Source organism: Xenopus laevis, chromosome 9_10S (genome assembly GCF_017654675.1).
Source record: "Xenopus laevis strain J_2021 chromosome 9_10S, Xenopus_laevis_v10.1, whole genome shotgun sequence".
Classification (NCBI taxonomy): domain Eukaryota; kingdom Metazoa; phylum Chordata; class Amphibia; order Anura; family Pipidae; genus Xenopus; species Xenopus laevis.
The window spans coordinates 13153059-13176446 of record NC_054388.1 but is presented as its reverse complement, the minus strand read 5'-3'; the positions used below and the strand labels follow the sequence as shown (position 1 = coordinate 13176446).

The 23388-nt window shown below is 40.2% G+C and overlaps 1 long non-coding RNA gene across 2 annotated transcripts in view; it reads left to right on the top strand.

Annotated features, from left to right (window-relative positions):
- The first annotated feature begins 950 nt into the window (after positions 1-950).
- LOC121398872 overlaps positions 951-23388 on the top strand; it is a 62913-nt gene continuing 40475 nt past the window's right edge. The window contains exons 1-2 of one of the 2 annotated variants that reach the window (XR_005964565.1): positions 951-1318; positions 9204-9300. This is a non-coding gene — a long non-coding RNA (uncharacterized LOC121398872). Of the gene's footprint in view, positions 1319-3503; positions 3606-9203; positions 9301-23388 lie in introns of those variants that run through there. The other variant, XR_005964564.1, reaches the window with a different exon arrangement.

Genomic DNA, 23388 nt, shown 5'->3' with positions numbered 1-23388 from the left:
TATTCCTCTCTCAGCATCTGTTTCTCTTCATTCTGTCTTCTTGCAGCAGTTGGGTGTCAGATGAATGATCCAATATATCTTATAGGGGGAATTCCTTTCCTAGCAGATGTATTAGAGCTCACTCAAATAACTGATTCCAGTACAAACAAAATCTAACAAATTAACTGCCTTTTGCACAAATTCTGCATGTAGAGAGACATGATGTCTGGTGATTTCAATAGAGTGAGCTCTAATACATCTTCTAGGCAAAAGAAGGCCCCCTTATAAGATCTATGGATCTAACTGTCATTGAATATCTGACACCCAACTGCTGCAGGAAGACAGAATGAAGAGAAACAGATGCTGAAGGAGGAATAGCGAAGATAAACTTGGTTATTTCAGAAACTTTACAGAATTTTTAATTGATTGTATTTTGAAAGTTTCTTATTTCAATATGACGAAGCTTATATTAAATTTTCATTTTCACGATAGTTCCCCTTTAAGTAGTACAGCAGAATGACAGCCGTAGGGCAAGATGGTGCCAGTAAAACTTGATATCAGCATTGCTCAACCTGCAGCAATTGAGCAGTTGTTGACTGAGTACAGTTGTAGTTCAACAACAGTTGAATCGTTAAGGCTTTTGACCTCCTACTTTAAATAAATAATCGGACCCCTACAAAGTCCCGTATTGGGCCCTGGTCCCATTGCAGCCGAGAAACAGGGAATATGAAATTAGGTTCTAGAAGAGTTAAAAGTGCTGTCGAGTTCCCAAGAGCCGCTCAGAGGAACATCAGGTGTTATCAGTGGCCTTTCACACTGCAAGTCTGACCATACATAGCACGAGCCATAGTGTAGGAAAGGGGAGACATCTCTTTATTTGGCCTGCCTAAAAATAACCCAACAACAAGAAGAGGAAAAAAGCCAAGTGTGGAGCAGGCAGGACTAGTAGTGAATGGGCAGAGAGAAAGAAGGATCTCCATTGCAGCTGGCAGGTTATTTTTGCCATGGCTTTACTAAATATGGTCAGAGAGGGAAACGGCATTAGAAGAGGCCACTTGCCGGTGCCTCATATGCTCAGCTGTGTATATAAGGACTTGAAATGTGGATTTCCCTTCCTGATGTGGTTTTTTTTTTTTCTTTTTTAAATTCTCATTTTGCTACTGGACATGCCAGACCCACCCACTGCAATTCCCATCACGTTTAGACGAGACCTTCACCTTTTCTCCTGGGTCATTTTGCTTCTTTAGATCATTTGTGATTTCCTATTCATAAGAATGAAGACTGATCTGAAGGCGAAAGCTGTAATGGCAGTGCGGCGATGGAACTGGAAAATGTTCAGGTAAGTTTGTTGGATATGACCCATGATTTAGGAGAGTACTTTGCTTAGAACAAGGTTAATGATAACTAGAAACATTGGGGTAACAGTCACCCTGCTATAGTTCCAGGGGTACCCAGGGCACAAATAAACACTCACCCCAAATCTCCCCCTAATTGGCCTTCAGGCTGGGCCCCCTTAGCTCATAACAAGGTTACAGATATATAGAAACATTGGGGTAACAGTCACCCTGCTATAGTCCCAGGGGTACCCAGGGCACAAATAAGCACTCACCCCAAATCTCCCCCTAACTGACCTTCAGACTGGGCCCCCTTAGCTCATAACAAGGTTACAGATATATAGAAACATTGGGGTAACAGTCACCCTTCTATAGTTCCCGGGGTACCCAGGGCACAAATAAACACTCACCTCAAATCTCCCCATAACTGGCCTTTAGGCTGGGCCCCCTTAGCTCATAACAAGGTTACAGATATGTAGAAACATTTTGTTTTAGCCGTTCTATTAGTGTATTAACAGGCAACAAGCCCTAACAGTCACCAAGGGCACAAATAAGCTGTCACAGAACCTATAAATGATGTCAGTAGTCATTAAGCTGTGAATATGTCCCCCAGTGATTCCTATAGCAGCAGCTTTAGGTGTCCAACCCAAAAGGGCAGTCAGGGTGAGGTTTGGGAGAAAGACAAATAGTTCTAGATGTTCCTAAAAGCTCAGCCAGAAGTTCGGTTAGGATAAGGGCAAGTTAGGGCAATGTGCTGTGATATATGTAATTAAAATCTAAGGCTGAATGGCTGATTAATTGTATTTTCAAACCCCAGTCTTACATTGTACCTACAACTAGACACAACATGGACCTTTGTCCACACATCAGATTCCATTAGGCAAATCTAATACACCTATTTCATGTCTGGCTATTTGTATTACAATCTATAGTTTGAGTGACTGCTACACATCTTCCACTGTACGGCAGGCCAAGTAGGGCTTGTTGCCTGTTAATACACTAATAGAATGGCTAAAACAAAATCCAAATGCAAATGGGACACACTGGGGCTGCATTGTCCAATACCATAAAGAGCACAGCGTAAATATGCCTAAACCCCCAGTGCAGCATTTGGCCCCTGAACATTTAACTAGACTCTGGCTCTTTTGAATACAGCGTTTATTTCATGCCCCCCTGAATGTGCCACTCCCAGGTCAGCCTGGGGTCTCTAACCCTAGGCCTCTGTCTCATCCCCTGTACGACCCTGGGGAAGATGCACAAACAATTGGCCTGTGTTGGTGTATAGGAGTGTGAGTATATAGGAGTGTGAGTATATAGGAGTGTGAGTATATAAGAGTGTGAGTATATAAGAGTGTGTCTATATAGGAGTGTGTGTGTATAGGAGTGTGAGTGTATAGGAGTGTGAGTGTATAGGAGTGTGAGTATATAGGAGTGTGTGTATAGGAGTGTGTGTATATAGGAGTGTGTGTATATAGGAGTGTGTGTATAGGAGTGTGTGTATAGGAGTGTGTGTATAGGAGTGTGAGTGTATAGGAGTGTGAGTGTATAGGAGTGTGAGTATATAGGAGTGTGAGTATATAGGAGTGTGAGTATATAGGAGTGTGTGTATAGGAGTGTGTGTATATAGGAGTGTGTGTATATAGGAGTGTGTGTATAGGAGTGTGTGTATAGGAGTGTGTGTATATAGGAGTGTTTGTATAGGAGTGTGAGTGTATAGGAGTGTGTGTATATAGGAGTGTGAGTATATAGGAGTGTGTGTGTATAGGAGTGTGAGTATATAGGAATGTGTATATATAAGAGTGTGTATATAGTAGTGTGTGTGTGTGTATAGGAGTGTAGGAGTGTGAGTGTATAGGAGTGTGAGTGTATAGGAGTGTGTGTGTATATAGGAGTGTGTGTATATAGGAGTGTGTATGTGTGTATAGGAGTGTGTGTGTGTATATATATTTATATATATATATATATATATATATATATATATATATATATATATATATATATATATAGATATAGGAGTGTGAGTGTATGGGGAGGTGGAGAAGAAAATGAGGAGGTGGGGGCAGTCTTGTATTTTCTTTCCTCTCAAAGTGATCACTAATACCATTCCAAGGCCTGTTCTCCCTTCCCTTCCTGCATTAGAGATTGGCTCTGGGAGAGGGGAAGGCGTTTGCAGCATAATATTACCTTGTGATTCTATGACCCTCCTCTCTGCATCCCTAACTCTCAAAAGCTGATTCAGCTTTCAGCTTGTGCTCTGGTGACTCCAATGCTGCAACCGACTCTTCTGGCTGGGTATGTTCTCTCTCTCTCGCCCTTCTTATGCGCGTCTGCTCCTGTCTATGCTGCTGCTGCCTGCACCGCTTGCTTCTCCCATGCAAATGCAGCACCCTACCTGCTCCATTCAAACTTAGGTGGGGACTTTAAATGAGAGCATCCTTATGCCTGTGTGGGTGCATGCACTGATTGGGCGGGGGTGCAAATATGCATCTTTTTGTAGTGGTTTTTATTTGGTGCGTGTGCAGGAAAATATTGCTTAGTGCAGAATTCTGCAGAGCTGGCAATTAAACTGGATGCATCAGGGCTGAGAGCGCGCAACTTTGACATGTAATCGTTCAGTTGACGTAACCTGCTCACTGCTGGCGGAGGCCTTGCATTTCAATACATCGCCCTATTAGCCCTAGCCCATTCCAATACATAGCTCTATTAGCCCTAGTCCATTCCAATACATAGCCCATTCCAATACATCGCCCATTCCAACACATAGCCCTATTAGCCCTAGCCCATTCCAATACATAGCTCTATTAGCCCTAGTCCATTCCAATACATCACCCATTCCAATACATCGCCCATTCCAACACATAGCCCTATTAGCCCTAGCCCATTCCAATACATAGCCCATACCAATACATAGCCCTATTAGCCCTAGCCCATTCCAATACATAGCTCTATTAGCCCTAGTCCATTCCAATACATCACCCATTCCAATACATAGCCCATACCAATACATGGCCCTATTAGCCCTAGCCCATTCCAATAAATAGCCCATTCCAATACATAGCCCATACCAATACATAGCCCTATTAGCCCTAGCCCATTCCAATACATAGACCATTCCAATACATAGCCCATTCCAATACATCGCCCATTCCAACACATAGCCCTATTAGCCCTAGCCCATTCCAATACATAGCCCATACCAATACATAGCCCTATTAGCCCTAGCCCATTCCAATACATAGCTCTATTAGCCCTAGTCCATTCCAATACATCACCCATTCCAATACATAGCCCATACCAATACATGGCCCTATTAGCCCTAGCCCATTCCAATAAATAGCCCATTCCAATACATAGCCCATACCAATACATAGCCCTATTAGCCCTAGCCCATTCCAATACATAGACCATTCCAATACATAGCCCATTCCAATACATCGCCCATTCCAACACATAGCCCTATTAGCCCTAGCCCATTCCAATAAATAGCCGATTCCAATACATAGCCCTATTAGCCCTAGCCCATTCCAATACATAGCCCATTCCAATACATAGCCCATTCCAATACATAGCCCTATTAGCCCTAGCCCATTCCAATACATAGCCCTATTAGCCCTAACCCATTCCAATAGATTGCCCATTCCAATACACAGCCCATTCCAATACATAGCTGCTTCCAATACATAGCCGCTTCCTTTCTCTGTCCGGCTAGGAAAGGGTTAAGGAGACTTTGCTAGAGAATCATCAGGGCAGGCAATATTACACGGGGGCTGCACAGAACAGTGCACCTATTTAATCATCAACCAGCACTACTGTATGGAAATAGATGTGACCCAGGACTGACGGACACAGAGCCTTGTCTCTATTTTCTTTGCTTGCTGTATAGTGTATAGTGTATAGAGTATAATGTATAGTGTATAGTGTATAGTGCTGCTCTGTTCCAGATGCACGCTTCCCTGCCCGCCCCTTGTGTTTGCCACATTTTATTGCAAAATATTCACGTTTAGACAAATTGTTTTATCTGGAAGTTGAAAATAAAGATTCAGAGAGCCATGACGGAATAATATAGCGTCACGTTACACGTGTAGTATAGAAATCGCAGAAATGGGGTCTTCACGGAATCTAAGAGAGGAGGAAGGGGTCGCCAGGGCCTGGCTGCTCAGCCACTTTTATTCCGTTTTATACTGAGAATTGATGGATTTTCCGGGAATCTTTATGCTGCGTGCCTTGCCATTCTGCATTTAAATTGCATCAAAAGGAGGGGGGACACAAGATATTAATTAACATTAGTCAGTCCTGGTATGGAATGTATCAGCACAATGCTGAATTGTATACTTGTTTCTCCAGTGCAAAGGACTAGGTTTCAGAGTAGATGGAGTATTTCATAGCAGGTTATTTTGAAGTTGCGCCCCACTAATACATTTTTATGGGGTATAAGAGAGAGACGAGCCGGCGCAGGAATGGGATTTCTATGGGAGGACGAGACGAAGCAAAGTGAGGGCAGAAGAGCAAACTTGGTCAAAGTTTGGAGTCTCAGGGCATGTGTATCACTGGCTTATTCCATGTCCCCTCCAAGACTTTTTAATGCAACACCTGTACAAGTAGATCATTTAAAGGATTTTTAACCTCTATAAGATACATTTTGTTAAAGTATATAAATAAATTCCCCAAAATGATTGCTTTTCCTCTGTCCTCATTCACAGGCTAGTGGAAAAGGTTCTTCCCTTATGGTCATGTAAAACTATGGGAGGGACATCAGTGTCGTATGCTGGAGTCAGAGGGTCTCTGGTTAGACAGGGTGTAGCTATTTAAACTGAAAATGTAATATAAACTTCATCATACTGAAAAAAAAAGATGGTACCGTTTCTTTAATAATCAAGTTTATCTTCACTATCCCTCTCTCAGTATCGGTTTCTCTTCATGCAGCAGTTGGGTGTCAGTTATTCATTGACAGTTAGATCCAATTTATCGTATAAGGAGGCTCCTTTTGCCTAGAAGATGTATTATTTATTAATAACATAAATCCTGTCTCTCTACATGCAGAATTTGTGCAAAAGGCAGTTATTTTGTTAGATTTTATTTGTACTGGAATCAGTTATTTGAGTGAGCTCTAATACATCTGCTAGAAAAGGAGTCCCCCTTTAAGATATATTGGATCTAACTGTCAATGAATATCTGACACCCAACTGCTGCATGAAGAGAGAATGAAGAGAAACAGATGCACATATACAGACTGGTGTAAAGTGCATGGAGGCACCGCAACACCAAAGTGCATGGAGCTATCAGGCTGCTTGAGTCTGACTTAACCAATTGCAGCCGGCATTCAGCAGAACAAGTGATTTAACCCTGTAAGTGCCCATAAGACGGCAAGGGGGAACAGAGAAGAGAATTACAGTTGGCATATAGAATGTAAAGTGTTAAGTTAAAAGTTGTGCTGCTATCAGTGAGAAATGACTCATATAACCTGCCCGGCTTGGGAACTGTTCCGGTGTTTCCAGATGCCATAGGGATACCTTTATTATTAACCTGCATTAGGCACGAACTTTAGAATTCGTTTTTACTCAAACGCATTCAGAAATGTTTTTGAACATCTGGTCTATTGACTGCAGCTACGGAGTCTACTGCAAAGGATAAACCTTTGGGGTACAGCAAATGGTTAACAGAGAAGCTATAAGTGATATGTTTCGGTTACACTAATGCTTCCAGTATCAGAACAAGGTGGTATATAGGGGCTTCATTACTGCAGTGCCTTCAGCGGGATACAGAATTAGGTTCAGCGCTGCAGTGCAGTTAAGGTTACAGGTCTGAGCGTTTATCCCGGGAAAATTCAATCAAAAATAATATTCTAATTGGTTCACGGGTTAAATTACCCTTATTATACAACAACCCCTAATCATTTACAGTATAACCGATTATACAGAACGTTCCTTATTACAGGACCAAGGCCAGATAAATAAGTGAGTGGTCTTCCAAAAAAATGATTATTTCTGCAATTTTTACCTTTGACGGTTTTCAACCTAGGCTGTAATAATGATACAATAAAGACATTTTTTACTTTAATATTTTGCCTGGTGGAAGATTGCTCATTCGAGTGTCTACTCTACAATTTCCCGGTTTTCAATAGGGATGCACCGAATCCAGGATTCGGTATTCGGCCAGGATTCGGGCATTTTCAGCAGGATTCGGATTCGGCCAAATCCTTAAGCCTGGCAGAACCAAATCCGAATCCTTAAAATCATGTGACTTTTTGTCACACACAAGTACATTTTTTAGCCGAGCACTTCATACGTGGCACTATTTTTCCCTCCCCCTCACTGATCTGCATATGCAAATTAGGGTTCGGGTTCGGTATTCGGCCGATTCTTTCACTAAAAATTCGGGGGTTCAGCCGAATCCAAAAAAGTGGATTTGGTGCATCCCTAGTTTTCAACCTACTTATTTTCCTAGGCAAGACAAGCTATGCTGTTTGACGAGGACATACAGCATGAGCCAGATGTTGACTTAGCAGTAGAACCCCATTTTCTGTTTTTCAGGGGACCAGAAAACAATGGTGTAAAATCCAGGAAAATGTAAAATCAGAGAAAGGTGTTATGCATAATACATAGGTGGGACCACAAAACAACAGTGTAAAATAAGGGAAAACTTAAAATCAGGGGATGTAAATCGCTGTATATTGCTTTGCCATGCTAAAAATGAAAATATTCCCAGAACCTTTAAACCAACCCTTATACAGGTATCGGATCCATTATCCGAAAACCCATTATCCAGAAAGCTCTGAATTACATAAAGGCTGTCTCCTATAGACTCCATTATAATCAAATAATTAAAACTTTTCAAATGTATTTCCTTTTTCTCTGTAATAATAATACAATAGTTTGTACTTGATCCCAACTAAGATATAATTAATCCTTATTGGAGGCAAAACCAGCCTATTGTCTTTATTTAATGTTTATATGATTTTCTAGTAGAGTTAAGGTGGCCATAGACGCACAGATAATATCGTACAAAACGAATTTTCGTACGATATTCGGTGCGTGTATGGTGGGAAAAGAACCGACCTATATCGGCAGAAGACTTGGATATCAGTCGGCTTGTCGATCGGGCTGGACGTAAAATTTTGATCGGGTGCCTTTGAAAACACCCAAACATCGGCCATTGTTAGTGCTGAATCGTCAGATACAGGTAGAATTCTACGGTTTCTATCTGTATATCTGACGATTCAGCTCTACACGTGTGTGTTGAAACGATCAATCTTTCTTGGAAAGATCTTTTCCAAGAAAGATCGTAATTGCTACGAAGATCCAAATTATAGAAAGATCCGTTATCCGGAAAACCCAAGGTCCCGGGCATTCTGGATAACAGGTCCCATACCTGTAATAATCCTACATGAACCTGCCATCAGATCCCGGCTCAATTGATGTAACATCGCTTTTGTCTATGGCAAAAGGCATTGCACCAAACTCGTCGGGAAGGCTTTGCACGCTTTAGTAAGTCGCCTTTAAAGGGTTCGTTACAATATTCACTAAGAGTGAAGCAGCCGTTCCCTGTAAATTGCTATTGATCTGAGTGGTGTGTGAGACGTAGGTGGGAGGAGAGGGCGTTGAGGCAGGTAAGTTGACCGGCTGAGAATACCATTACAGCGGTGCTGAGTGAGCAATACACTGACCTCTCTTGCTGTGCCACATGCCTAAATCCAGCCCATAATAGCCTCCCATTCAGTGTGATCATCACTTTCCCCGGTGGCACTCATTCTACATTGTTTGTGAAGCTTTAAAGCTCAGGGTGGCTGCAAAGGAGAGAGAGAATGAGACAGAGAGAGGGGTGAGAGACCTCCAGGCACGGGCCTGTATTCCGGCTCTTCTCTGGGCTGCCCTGATTTATCTTTCATTTCAGATGCCCGGAATGAGCTTGTCTATGGGAAACATAACGGGCACTGCCAGTAAGTGACTTAGGAAATGGGACGTCACCAGGCAGAAGTGGAACCACAGAGGTAAGAAGCATTTTCCCCTTATTCTCGTCTTGTTATTGTGCTGCTAACGAATTCTGTCTCCTTTGCTTTAACGTGCTTAACCCTTTCTGGACTGACTGCCTGGTTTAGTGCCGTTCGGTTGCCACAGAATCCTCTGCCTGCAGAACTAACCAAATTAAATTTCATTTAAGGGTTACAGTGTGGTTGGAAACCCCCATTGATTTTAGTTCTCAATGCCCTGATACAAACTCAAGTTTCGGGGATACGCATATAACGTTTATTCATAGGAACTGTGATACAATCAACGAAGGGCAGTGATGGGGACTGTATATAAATAGGAATAAAGTGCATGCAGCTTGAAGTTGTGTGTGTGTGCAAATGTGTAAAGAAAATATTAGTTTTAACTGCTTGGAGTCATATTGAGGCACAGTTATTCATGCGAGTACCACATATAAAATAAATATCACATCTGTATTTATAGAAAGTAAGTACACTAGAGTGTAATAAGCTTGATATAATACATACTCTATTACATGGATGTCAAACCTGAAACTATTAAGCCATCCCTGAAAGCTAATGGCCCACAACAAGGGTCCGGATCACTGACTCAGCGCCTAATGCAGCTTATAAGATCAACTGTTTCCTACTATACGGCATTCGTATCCCCTGCTAAGCGGAATAATATCCACAGCTATAAAACGGCTGTGATTTCACTACTACGCAGTCTTGTAAATAAGGATAATATGCACCAGACACTGCATGTTATATAGTATTAATCCCCATAACTGGCCAGGGCAGATTAAACTATTACTAATTTTCACTTAACTTTTAATTATTTTTTTTTAATTAAAAATGTTAAATTCAAACAATACATCAACATACTAAACCTATTATATAAATGATATAAATTGGGAAGGTACCGACTTTCTTTATCATTAATCCACCAGTTAAACAGGTCTATCGTTCAGTTGCTTCTTCCTATACACCCGAATAATAAGTCATTCAAATTCATGATAAAGGATAATAAAGTCAGTTAAATACATGCAGCTTCACAGAAAGCAGCTGTATTTTTCATATTTCCATATTACATATGAAAAAGTTTGGGAACCCCTCTTAATTATTTGGAGTTTTGTTTATCATTGGCTGAGCTTTCAAAGTAGCAACTTCCTTTTAATATATAACATGCCTTATGGAAACGGTAGTATTTCAGCATAAAGTTTATTGGATTAACAGAAAATATGCAATATGCATCATAACAAAATTAGACAGGTGCATAAATTTGGGCCCCCCAACAGAGATATTACATCAATACTTAGTTGAGCTCCTTTTGCAAATGTAACGGCCTCAAGACGCCTCCTATAGACTTTGATGAGTGTCTGGATGGCAGCATTTTTGACCATTCGTCCATACAAAATCTCTCCAGTTCAGTTAAATTTGATGGCTGCCGAGCATGGACAGTCTGCTTCAAATCATCCCATAGATTTTCCATGATATTCAAGTTGGGGGACTGTGACGGCCATTCGAGAATATTGTACTTCTCCCTCTGCATAAATGTCTTTGTAGATTTCCAAGTGTGTTTAGGGTCATTGTCTTGTTGGAATATCCAACCCCTGTAACGTCAACTTTGTGACTGATGCTTGAACATTATCCTCAAGAATTTGTTGATATTGGGTTGAATTCATCCGACCCTTAATTTTAACAAGGGCCCCAGTCCCTGAACTAGCCACACAGCCCCACAGCATGATGGAACCTCCACCAAATTTGACAGTAGGCAGCAGGTGTTTTTCTTGGAACGCGGTGTTCTTCTTCCGCCATGCAAAGTGCTTTTTGTTATGACCAAATAACCAAATTTTTGTCTCATCAGTCCAAAGTACTTTGTTCCAAAATGACTGTGACTTGTCTAAATGAGCTTTTACATAAAACAAGCGACTGTTTGTGGCATGAGTGTAGAAAGGGCTTCTTTTTCATCACCCTGCCATACAGATGTTCTCTGTGCAAATTGAGCTGAATTGTAGAACGATGTACAGATACACCATCTGCAGCAAGATGTTCTTGCGGGTCTTTGGAGGTGATCTTTGGGTTGTCTGTAACAATTCTCACAATCCTCCACATATGCCGCTCCTGTATTTTTCTTGGGCTGTCAGACCTGAGTTTTACAGCAACTGTGCCTGTGGCCTTCCATTTCCTGATTACATCCCTTACAGTTGAAACTGACAGTTTAAACCTCTGAGATAGCTTTTTGTAGCCTTTTCTAAACCATGATACTGATTAATCTTTGTTTTCAGATCTTTTGAGAGTTGCTTTGAGGATCCCATGCTGTCAGTCTTTAGAGGAGAGTCAAACAGAAGCACAACTTGCAATTGGTCACTTTAAATACCCTTTCTCATGATTGGACACACCTGCCTATGAAGTTCAAGGCTTAACGAGCTAATCCAACCAATTTGGTGTTGCCAGTAATCAATATTGAGCAGTTACATGCATTCAAATTAGCACATTTTTGCACAGCCAGTTTTTCACATTTGATTTACTTTCATACACTTCACTAAAAATATTTGTTCAGAAAACACCCCAGTACCCAGAGGTTCCTGGGAAATGAAAGACATACCACTTATCTTTTTTGTTGAAAGTGGAGTAAATTATTATGCAGGCTGAGAGGGGTTCCCAAACTTTTTCATATGACTAACTGCTAAGTAAGCAAGTGCACCCTTTACTATATCTGCAGGATAAGCACTTAGATACTGCCATATCCTTCCATGGTAATGAACTGTAAATAGTCGCAGCCTTTCATATCCCTGCACTGTAAACATGATAGTACTACACTGCACTACAGAAATACCTTTCCCTACACCTGCTAAGTAAACACATGTATCTTTTCACATGCCTGTACATACATTGACTTCCATTATAAACCAGTTTATCGGTAGCCCTGCATGAGAGAGGGATATGCTGCCTCCTGTATATTAACAATTGTATGGCAACAGGTTCTATCCATCCATAGCTAGCAGATATTGAATATACCCTACAGTGCATGCCCTTGGAAAGGAGCTCGTTGCCTGTTTGATAAGAGTAAGGTTGGTGTTGCCTCACACAGATCCTGAATTAAACTTGAACTTGCTGCCTCCTATTATCCAGCCTCCCCGGTGCTTCTTTCTGCCTGCAAATCTGGACCCTTAGGAGCTCGCACCCTATTTGGGAGACATACTTCTTTATATATCCATATGAAAGTGCCAGTGCTATGGAATGTAAAGAAGTATGTATCTCCGGTAGGGGTCTGCCACAAAGACACTATACGGGGGAGATCTCCAACCCTGCTCATCAGCACTGATCACTTAATTGCATGTTTAGCAAAGCACATTGTGAAACTACAAAAGTTCAGTATTTGCCAGGCCTACTAGGGGCCACACTAGGCTAGATTCTCCAATCCAATCAGCATAGTTTTAAGTGTCCACTCTACCAAAGAGCTGTTTCTTCAGGTCTAAAAAATATGACACCATGGACATTGCAATGGGCAACCTTGACTGTTGACTACAACAAGGGGCACATGAGAAAAGCCTTGTGTGCAATATACACCAATGATATGATTACAAAAGCTTTGCTGACTAAACAGGGAATTGTCTCTGTGCCAGAAAGTTCAAGGCCTGCTCTAACAAATTGTGCTCTGGTCCAGCTCACAAAGGGTTAGCAATGGGGGAGGGGGGATCGCTGACCCAGCAGAGTAAGAGAAAAGTCAATTGATGATCTTGTACTGGTGTGTGTATTGTTGTAGCACTTTGACTGTGTCAGCAGGTGGACCTACTCATCAGGACATTAAATATTCAGAGAGCTGACTGCGGCAGGGCCAGCGAGAGGCACCACCAGGAAAATCTAGCCGGCCACGTTTTGTTTTCTTAAATCCAGGGGTCTATGACATTGGTTGTCTCCTCCTCCTCTCTTGCACACAACCCCCACTACACACACAGTTCACAACAGACAGGGCTTCTAAAAAGAACAGAAACTCTCTATATACAAAGATGCTCTCTCACTGTGCTGTTCCGTGTTGGGCCCCGTAGCCCAGGCCAGGACTAGGATTCACAATAGTCCCTGGCAACTAACTCAGACACCCTCCCCATCTGATGGTACGCACCAGTCCGTGTAAAAGCTTGTTAGTGGGAGCTGAATTTACAGGGAGCAGAATGGCTTCAGAGGGCACCTTTGTGTCTGCTTCTTCTATAGTGACACCACTACCTATACCAACTGAATATTACAAAAGGCTTGGATATTATGCTTGTTCAATAAATTATCCAAGACACTCTTAAAGAAGTTAATAAAATCTGCCATCATTAAATCACCTAGCACCGATAGTTTTCTGCCCTAGGGAAGAAGTAATTATTGCACCCAAAAAGTTGTGACAGAGCCCATTTTACTAAGTCTGCACCCATGGCAGACCCAGGTCTAGTAATCTTAGGAGTCCAAGACACTTCTCCTTCCACCCCATGGAACAAGGGATTGGAAATCCTATGGCATTCAGTCTCTTGTGTGAAATTCATGTCATGGGAACAATAAATCCAAATACCACCTCAATAGTATGAATTGGTTACCTATCGACCCATGTGTAAGCTATGTTATTAATTATGCCTGTTACTGTGAACTTTTTCCTGCCTTTCTGACCAAAGCTTTGCATGGCCCGGCTCTATGATCCCTACATGTTTTGTTCCTCCTCATTCCAATTATGATTAAATGTTACTGCAGTCTGTCTAGCATTTTAGATGAAATAGGACCAATTCTCTCACTGGCACCTTCCATCCGATCATTGTGCTTTCAGTCATAATTACTCAATAGATTCAGCCAGTCTTATCTCTGTTCCGGGTACAGTTTACATTTTCCATCCCTATAGCTGGACTAAAGTGAATTAGCTCTATGGAGGATGTTGCATCTAACAGTAGAGCTGTATGGCTCTAGGTTGGATATCACTATGTATTTGCCCTTTACTCTAGAGCAGGAGGGGGACCAGCCTCTCTAAATTGCCTTATTCCTCTTTTCACACCAGCAAGGATAATGTACACATTAATGCAGATGGCCGAGGAAAGGTGAATATACAAAGAGAGATCGTAATGTTGGCATAATTGGAGATGAAAAATCGGATTCTGGGATCTCAGCACTTAAAGGGATACTGTCATGGGAAAAAACATTTTTTTCAAAATGAATCCGTTAATAGTGCTGCTCCAGCAGAATTCTGCACTGAAATCCATTTCTCAAAAGAGCAAACAGATTTTTTTATATTCAATTTTGATTTCTGACATGGGGCTAGACATTTTGTCAATTTCCCAGTTGCCCCTGGTCATGTGACGAGTGCCTTCACTTGAGGAGAGAAATGCTTTCTGGCAGGCTGCTGTTTTTCCTTCTCAATGTAACTGAATGTGTCTCAGTGGGACATGGGTTTTTACTATTGAGTGTTGTTCTTAGATCTACCAGGCAGCTGTTATCTTGTGTTAGGGAGCTGCTGCAACAATCTGTTTGCTCTTTTGAGAAACGTATTTCAGTGCAGAATTCTGCTGGAGCAGCACTATTAACTGATTCATTTTGAAAAAAATGTTTTTTCCCATGACAGTATCCCTTTAAGGAAGTGCCTTGATGGCTATGGTTTAGATTGGAAAATTATTTGTTGCTGCGTGGTCATTCCATTGGTATTACAATATCTTACTAAAGACCCCTCAACGAACTGCTGTTACAGGAGCAACTTGTACACATTTGTAAAGGAGTTTGATTGTGTGCAGATTATTTGTAGAAATGATACAGAGAGAAAAAAGCAATACAAGCAAGGTCCTGTCATTAATTTGAATTAATTTGTTTTAGAGCAAGGCACACAAAAATATATAAAGAAAACTCACTTGGAGGAAATAAATGTAACTTTTAAAAAAAATTCCCTCTACATATTTATTGAGTTTGTATCTATCTATAAAGGTATGGGATTTATTATCCAGATTGCTCGGGACCCAGGGTTTTCCCAGATAAGGAATCGTCCCATAATTTGGATTATCAAAATGAAAAAGTCAGAGCAAACTAGAATCCACGATTTGACTTTATTTATTATAAAAAAAAAAGAACGATAAACTCGAGGGAAAATCTGAATTGTGCAGTTTAACTCCGTTTTTTCCTGCTTCTTCCCAAAAAGCCCGATTTTCAGGATAATTTCAGCACAGACCACAGAAACTTCCAAATAGGATGGGGACCTCTCCCATTGATTTATATACAACCTCAACAGGTCTGAGATGGAGGATTTTCAGATTCAGACTTTTTCCATCCTCAGGGAATAATAAATCCCGAAAAATTTAATTTTTTTTCCCCACTATAAATTCAAATTTTATAGTAAAAAAAAAATGAAATTAATTTGTCTTAGAGCCCACCCATAAAATGCAAAAACAGATTTTACATGAAGTGAATGCCTTGGGTCTAGCAACCCTTCATTTGGAAATGAAATACAACATATCGCTATTAAGAGTAGGGCTGTAGAGTGCGGATGAGGTTGTGCACGTCTTCGTGTTGCTACAAAGAAGGAACATAAGCAATCAAGTGGCCAAAGGTCTGCTTATTTGGAACTATGGCCAAGCTAGTTGATCCTTCTGTGTAATGTTATCAAATAATATGACTGCACCTGTGCAGTTCTGTTCTTATTGTATCCAAATAAATGGGTAAAAATCCCTAAGTAGACTACAAGTAGATGACTCCTTTGACTGTTTGTGTTTGGGGACCTTACTGGAGGCCCAACGTGTATAGCTCTTAGCAAAATATGTTTCATGTGTTCAGATCAGGTTTGGATTCGGTGTGTATGGGACTTCCATTTACAAGACAAAATGCATTTACAAACATGTAGTTACCTATTAGATCTTTGTTTTCATGTCCTACCTTGTTAGTAGACTTTAGTAGAATGCTCCTGATAGTCTGCAATATTTCTGCATGTTACAATATCTGTGTAGGAGACGAAAGCCTGATATTAAACATGATTGTGAGTTTTAATCGTTTTCTTTTTATTAACTTCGATTCGAAGTAAAAATCGTTTGACCATTCGATAATCGAAGTGCTGTCTCTTTAAATAAACTTAGACTTCAATACTTCGCCAAATTAAACCTGCCGAATTGCTATGTTAGCCTATGGGGACCTTCTACAAACTTTTTCTATGCCTTTACACATCGAATAAAAATCCTTCGATCGTACGCTAAAATCATTCGATGGAACGATTTTTATTCGATCGTAGGGTTGCCAAATTCGGTGAAAAAACTTCGAATTCGATATTCGAATTCAAAGTTTTTCAAATTCGATGGTCGAATTTCGAAATTTTTTGTACTTTGAAATTAAACCCTTGATAAATCTGCCCCTTAATGCCAAAGCAAGACATTGCAGCTAAAAGGTTATTCCTAGATCTTTTGTGCCCCTAAATTTAGGCAGAATTATAGTGATATTAAAAGTCAAATCCTTTTTTTTTTTTTTTGATTAAATTATGAAAACAATAAGATAAAATATGAATAACAAATCTTGCAAACAGCATCATCCTATAAAATAAAGATACTGAAATAATAAGATATTAAGGGGCAGCTTTATTAAGTGTTGAATTGAAAATTCGAATTCAAATCTTTTTTTTATGGTCAAAACTCTCAAATTCGAATTGTGAATTATCCAAGCTCGATTCAAGTTTTAATTTATCATACTCTGGCCCTTTAATAACTCGAATACGACTATTCTCCACCTAAAATCTGCCGAGATGTATAAGTCAATTTGGACATCTTTGTAGCCTTCAAGTTTTTTTCTGAGAAAAAAAAACTTGAATCGAGTTAAGTAGAATTTGATTCCAGTTTTCAAATTGGTAAAATTTGTCCAAGTTTAAGGAGGTTATTTACTAAACTCCGAATGCAAAAATCATGAAAAATTCCTGATTTTTTTTATATAAAATCTGACTTTTAAAAAATCATGAATTTTTCGGGAATTTATTAAACCCCTAGGATGAAAAAGTCTGAATTTGAAAATCCAGCATCTCAGACCTGTTGAGGTCGCATATAAATCAGTGGGAGAAGTCCCAATGATTTTTTGATGTGCGCTGGTTTTCGTGCCATACCCCGAAGTTTTCGGGTGAAAATTCAGAAAAAATCGTGAAAATCTGATTTTTTCCTGCAAAGCAAATTTTCTGGAAATTTTAATAGTAAATAAGAGTCTAAAACCCTAGCAGATTTGATCGGAGTTTGTAACAGAAAATATTGAGATCAATTCGGAATTTGATAAATAACCCCCTTAAAGTCTAAATTAGACTGCAGCAGTTCTGCCTTGCTTTGTGGCTGAGATTGCATTTAATTTTTACACAGATCCTATCTAAGTAAGCAGCAGCTTTGCCCTGCTTTATGGCTGAGATTTTAGCTAAATCATTTTATAAAAACTGTATACAGGTATGGGACCTGTTATCCAGAATGCTCGGGGCCTGGGGTTTTCCGTAATTTGGATCTTCATGCCTTAAGTCTACTAGAAATTAATTTAAACATTAAATAAACCCAATAGGCTGATTTTGCTTCCAATAAGGATTAATTATATCTTAGTTGGGATCAAGTACAAGCTACTGTTTTATTATTACAGAGAAAAAGGAAATCATTTTTAATAATGGAGTCTATGGGAAAGAGCCATTCTGTAATTCGGAGCTTTCTGGATATCGGGTTTCCGGATAAGGGATCCTATACCTGTATTTATATATAATAGAAGAAAAACCAAAATTTCAGTTTAAAGTTAGATTATTCCAAACAGAATAATCTTTACTTTTAAAGTGAAATTTTCTTTCCTGGTTCTTCTTTCTTATTCCCATTTGGGATTTCCGGTAGTGTTATACATGTAAAACCCAGACAAACGGCCCCATGAGAGAAAGAGTGAGTGAGAGTTCTCCTAGAGGACAATATCTGCAAGAATCCGTATTACTGACATTGATGCTAAACACGGAATTCATTTCAGATTTGTGTTCAACTGAACTTTCCATGAATTTTCTTAAAATAAATAATATATTTAGAGTTCAACTAGAACATAAAACCACAGGCCACTCAAGTTGGGCCAACTTGCATTAAATGACACTTTCCAGGGTATTTTGGGTCTAGTAAAACTCTCGATCTTGCCCTACTATAACACACATATTTTGTACAAGTACTGGAATATTTCTGCAGGAAATAAAATCAAACGAAGCATACACCAATTTCGCCTCTGGGTCCCCCAAAAATATATTAAAAAAACTCACTTGGATGAAATTAATGTAACTATTAAAAAAAAATCCCTTTACATACTCCATATTTATTGAGTTTGTATCTATCTATACAGGTATGGGATTTATTATCCAGATTGCTCGGGATCCAGGGTTTTCCAGATAAGGAATCTTCCCAGAATTTTTCCATTTTTTTCTGATTTTATTTTAAAAAGTCAGAGCAAACTAGAATCCACGATTTGACCTTATTTATTTATTTTTTTTTAAAAAAAGAACGATTTAATCAGATCGGGGAAAATCTAACTCGTGCAGTATTTTTTTTTTTTACAAATCTTCCCGAAAAGCCAGAAATAGTCAGATTTTTTTAGGCTAATTCCAGCACAGACAACAGAAACTTCCAAATAGGATAGGGACCTCTCCCATTGACTTATATACAACCTCGACAGGTCTGGGATGGAGGATTTTCAGATTCGGAATTTTTCCTGAAAACAAATTTGAGGTTTTTTCCCACTAAAAACTCAGATTTTATAGTTTAAAAAAAATGGAATTTTTTTGAGTATTTTGCATTCAGACTTTAATAAATAACCTTCTTAGTCTACTAAAAAAAATCCTTTAAACATTAAATAAACTCAATAGGATTGTTTTGCCTCCAATAAGGATAAATTAGTTGGGATTAAGTACTGATTTATTATTACAGAGAAAAAGGAAATACTTTTTAACATATAGAATCATTTGATTACCTGGTTTGGCTAAATAATAAAAACAAAAGTCACTTCACTTCAAAAGTCCTGTGATTGCAGTTTTTATGTGCTGCTTAAGAGCAGAGACACACGCTCAGATTCGGGAGATTAGTCGCCCGGCGACAAATATCCTCTTCTTCAGGCAACTAATCTCCTCGAACTGCCTTCCCACCGGCTAGAATGTAAAGGCAACTTCGGACGACTTCGGAAAACGAAGTGCTCCGAGTGCCATTTTGCCAGCGATTTACATTTTAGCCGTCGGGAAGGCAGTTAGGGGAGATTAGTCGCCCGAAGTAGAGTCGATTGATCGCCGGGCGCGACTAAATCTCCCCGAATCTGAGCATTTGTCTCTGCCCTTATAGATATACTGTATATAGCTGACAATAACCGAAATGTTGACAATAAATGTTTCACTTTTTTCACTGCGTTATGAAGTCCAGGAGTGCATTCATTTTTCAATACTCTGGCGTGAATTGACTGTCTACTGGAGTGCACCGCACACGCACGATATCTATTTATCTGTGTAAAAATATGTACACCGGTATGGCTTCCGTTATCCAGAAACCCATTGTCCAGAAAGATTTGAATTACAGAAAGTCCATCTCCCTTAGTCTCCATTTTTTTCATCTTTTTTTTTTAAATTGTTTTTAAAATAAAACAAAAAGAAAAAAACTATTTTGATGAAATAATTCTAAATTCTGAAAATGAAACCAACCTTTGCGCAGGTAAGCAGTAAAAAGGTCAGTGACACTTTGGCTTCCTTCTACCTTATTAATTTAATGCATTAATTTAATTTGTTAACATATAGCAGGACTGTTAACCTGAGTGGTGACAATATACAATAATATTTAGAATAAGGTGCTAAATTCATTTTGGTTTGCAATATCAATTTCCGACTAATGAAATATCTTGCTTGGGTATTTGGCATGACTTCCCAAAGAAACATTGACGGGAGCAGACAAGTTCCTTGTAGGAGGTATCGGTTACTTTTTGGGTGCATGGTAAGAACTGTAACTGGAGATATGGTTTATTGGTTTAACTCTGGTTGGAGGAATGTAGACTATGAAATTGTCGTCACTTTTAGAATGTGTCATTAAAGTTTGCCTTAAAAGGTGTTCTTCACTCACTATTTTGGGGCAGTCTCTGCGTATAGACCAGATCTCCCGGTTTCAAACAGCTATAGCGAGGAGCGTTTAACTTTTTGTTGGAGAAAACCTTTAATTTTGCAAATATAGAGGCAACTGGAGAAGAGGCACCCACTCTACTGCACCCAAATTTCAGACCCCAGGCTCCACAGTAGCTATAGAACCTACTATCTTTAATGTTAATCCATTGCTGCTTCTTTTAAATAATGGAAATATCTTCAGGTACCATTTGATCTCATCCATTCCCAGGATTCCCTGGCTGGCATTAGTTTGATTCTGTGTCAAACACTTGTGACCCTGTACAATTCTCATTAAGCCTCAGGCAGAAAGTATAGATTGTCAGCAATGCGGGGCAGAGAGGAACAGAGTAGCCCTTTATTATAAAGCTCTGTATAAGTGTAGACAGCAGGTTTAACCATAATCATGCATCATTTTGCATAGAACAAGTGATTTGAATATAAAGTAGACGTTTAACTAAAATGTAAGAGGGGATGAGAAAATAAAAGCATGGGTGCTTGTGTTGTGGGGGGACAAGGTGAAAGGTGCAAAGTGATTGGCTGGAGGCAATATCATTTTTCACTTTCTCAGGCAAACTGACAGGATGGTGGAGGGGGCAGGGGAAGCCTTAATGAATTGCTCTATTCTGGAATAAAATGAAAGTGTGTTATTCACAGATCGACCAATTAAAAGAAAAAAAAAATGGGGGGAATGTGCTGACTCAGCCTGGGAGTGTGCACGTCTGATTGCAGGAGGGAAAGGATCTCAGCACTGCAGTGCAGTCTGTGTATGAGAGAGAGAGCGGCAGCTGGAGTCCAGTGATTTGCATTGTGCGCCAGGGATGCTGCATTAAGGAGAGAGTGGGGGTCCCGGGATAAGGGGAACTCTAGCGTGAAAGACTTGAGAGATGAAGCAGTGGCTGAGATCCCACTTGCCCATGAAATAAATGAAGGGAAATATCGGCTGTCGTACTGCTGACTGCTGCTTTTGCGCTACAGGCCTGCAGACCCAACATCAATTACATATCCTGGAGGGTGCAAATATGGGTAACACACCTGGCTATAGCGGAGGTAGGTCACATGATGCTGGGAGATGCAGTTTATCAACAGCTGAATGGCAATAGAGTCTGCTTACCCCAGGCCCCTCCGGTGCTACAGCCTAAAACAACCAGGGCTCAAATAATTTATTCTTTCCCAATAGAAGGTTAATAACACTGCAATGTATAGTGACCAATCCACAACAAGGCTCACAAGGCTGGGGGTTAAGGAATATGAGCTCTGGGATTCAAAATCTGTGATATGAATTGTTAGATGTTAGGGGCAATGAGTGGAGTCAATTTTAGGGGTGCAGAAGGAACAGGCCTTCTCTAACACATGGAGAGATTCAGCACCAAAACATGCACCAAGACCATAAATCCCACCATATACAGTATATGTAGTACTTTGGCAAAATGTTGATGTTTTTCAACCTCATATACAGGTATGGGATCTATTATCCAGACTGCTCGGCACTTGGGGTATTCCGGCTAACCGATCTTTCTGTAATTTGGATCTTTATACATTAAGTCTACTAGAAAATACGCATGCACCGAATTCACTATTTGGAATTCGGCCGAATCCCTGAATCCTTTGTGAAAGATTCGGCCGAATACAGAACCAAATCCGAATCCTAATTTGCATATGCAAATTAGAGGTGGGGAAGGAAAAAGTGGGGAAATTTTTTTTACTTCCGTGTTTTCTGACGAAAAGTCACATGAGTTCCCTTACTGCCCCTAATTTACATATGCAAATAAGGATTCGGATTCGGTTCAGCCAGGCACAAGGATTTGGCTGAATCCAAATCCTGCTGAAAAAGGCCAAATCCCGAACCGAATTCTGGATTCGGTGCATCCCTGTTAGAAAATCATGTAAATATTAAATAAACCCAATAGGCTGGTTTTGTTACCAATAAGGATTAATTATATCTTAGTTTGGATTAAGTATAAGGTACTGTTTTATTATGACGGAGAAAAAGGAAATCATTTTAAAACATTTGGATTATACTGCAGTCTATGGGAGACAGTCTTTCCGTAATTCGGAGCTTTCTGGATAATGGGTTTCCGGCTAACGGATCCCATACCTGTACTATAGAAATGTAACAATACTGATGGCAATAGTTACTGGGCGTGAACTGGTCAACTTGTATTTTACGAGCGCTTTTCTGCACCGATTTGCATTCTTAGACTGTACTGTTAATACTGTCCCTTTTGTTGGGCCGACACAAGAGAAACACGTGTTCCTATTAAAGCTGCTGTGCGAATCCTCCCTCTCGGGCACCCGATTACAATAGTATTCATGCTTATTTGCATTGGCGTACAGTGGCACAAAGTGCGTTTCCCTCATTGACAAGCCACTCAGCTCCCGGGAGACAAAGGGCATCTCCCAAAGTGACTTGCGGGGGGAGCGAAACCAGAGCCATTTGTTTTGGGTTTTTTTTCAGCGACTTCCTAAGTGAGAACTTGTGGCTTGTCCTGACTGTGACCTTGAGTCCGTCTGTGTCAGCACATTGGCAGCTTCCCGGTGTGTGTGGCACATAATCACCCATCCCCTGGCTCTAACACACGGCACCTGCCATTCATCCTCCACGCTGCTTCATACGTGTGGGAAAACCCGTTTTATACAGCATTCCTGCTCTGCGTAACATGCAGCCAAATAAAGGAGAATACTAATAGGTCTGCAGTGTGAGGAAAGCCGTATTGTCTGCGACTCCACAGAATCCTTCATGGCAGGACAGGGAGTGCGGCGCTGCATTCGCTCTGAATCTGGCAGAGAAAACGTATATTAGTCTGTGTGTTTCTGCCCAAAACATTTGCACCATTCATTCCAGCTTCTGTACATGCAAACTGGCATAGCGGGTAGTGTTGGGCGAATAAATTCACCTGGCACGAATTTGCGGCAAATTTCCACGTTTCACGAAAAAGTTCACGAATGTCCAGTGAAAATTCGCCAGTGGAAATTCGCCAGCGCCAATTTCAGATTTTCACAAT